Consider the following 1,618-nt stretch of genomic DNA (forward strand, 5'->3'; position numbering starts at 1 on the left):
CATTACAAAACAAAACATATTATGAGTGGTTTTTATTGAAAAATAGGAGACATTCCAAAAAGGAAACATAGGATGAGGTTTTTGATTCAAAATAAAAAAAAGGGAGATTCAGAAAAGAAAACAACAAATTCTGGCTTCACCTCAAAAATAGGAGACATTCTAAAAAGAAAACATAGGATTAGGGGTTGATCCAAAAATAGGAGGCATTCCATAAAGGAAACATAGGATTAGGGTTTTCATTGAAAAATAAAAAATCGGAGACATTGCAAAAAGAAAACCTAGTGTTAGTGTTTTGGTTGAAAAATCAAGAAACAGGAGACATTCCAAAAAGAAAACATAGGATTAGGGTTTTGATTTAAAATCAAAAAATAAGAGACATTTCGATAAGAAAACATAGGTTCAAAACTAAAAATAGGAGACATTCCGAAAAGCAAACATAGCATTTTGATTTTGATTCAAAATCAAAAAGTAAGACACATTCCGAAAAGAAAATAAAAGATTACTATTTTGATTAAAAAATAAAAGACATTCTAAAAAGAAAACTTACAATTATACTTTTGATTGAAAAGCAAAAATTAAGAGACATTCGAGAATCAAAACATATGATTACAATTTTGGTTAAAAATTATAAGACATTCTAAAAAGAAAACTTAAGATTAGGATTATGATTCAAAACTGAAAAATAGGAGCGATTCCAAAAAACATAGAATTAGGGTTTTTATTCAAAACTAGAAGACATTCCAAATCGAAAACATAGAATTATGGTTTTGATTCAAAAATAGGAGGTATTCTGAAAAGAAAACATTGGATTAGGGTTTTGATTAAAAAATAAAAAAAATAGGAGACACTACAAAAAGTAAACATCGGATTTGGGTATTTATTGAAAAATATGAGACATTCTGAAAAGGAAACATTGGATTAGGTTATTGATTCAAAACCAGAAAATAGGAGAGATTCAGAAAAGAAACCATCGGATTAGGTCTTTAACTCAAAATTAGGGGACATTCCGTAAAGAAACATATGATTAGGGTTTTAATTTAAATATAGGACACATTCTGAATTTAAAAACTAGGATTGGGGTTTTAATTCAAAACAAAAAAACTAGGAGAATTTTGAAAAAAAAAAATTCAAAAACAAAATACAAGACATTCTGAAAAGCAAACATAGCATTTACGTCTTGATCTAAAAATTAAAAATATTAGACATTCCGAAAAGAGAACACATGATTAGGATTTTGATTCAGAAATAGAAGACATTCCGAAAAGAAAACTTAGTATTATGTCTTTAATTTAGAAGAAAAAATTTGGAGACATTTCAAAATTTGGAAAACATGGGATTATGATTGTGGTTAAAAACCATGAGACATTCTAAAAAGAAAACTGCGGATAATGCTTATGATTCAAACCTGAAAAATAGGAGACATTCCAAAAATAAAAAACACAAGGTTAGGGTTTTGATTCAAAAACTAAAAGACATTCAAGAGAAAAACGTAGGGATTAGGGTTTTGATTATAAAAATAGATGACATTAGAAAAACATGGGATTATTGTTTTTATTGAAAAAGTAGGAGACATTCGACAAGGAAAACATAGGATTAGGTTTTTAGTTCAAAACAAAAA

The sequence above is a fragment of the Dioscorea cayenensis genome, chromosome 1 (assembly GCF_009730915.1).
Source record: "Dioscorea cayenensis subsp. rotundata cultivar TDr96_F1 chromosome 1, TDr96_F1_v2_PseudoChromosome.rev07_lg8_w22 25.fasta, whole genome shotgun sequence".
In the NCBI taxonomy this organism is placed as follows: Eukaryota; Viridiplantae; Streptophyta; class Magnoliopsida; order Dioscoreales; family Dioscoreaceae; genus Dioscorea; species Dioscorea cayenensis.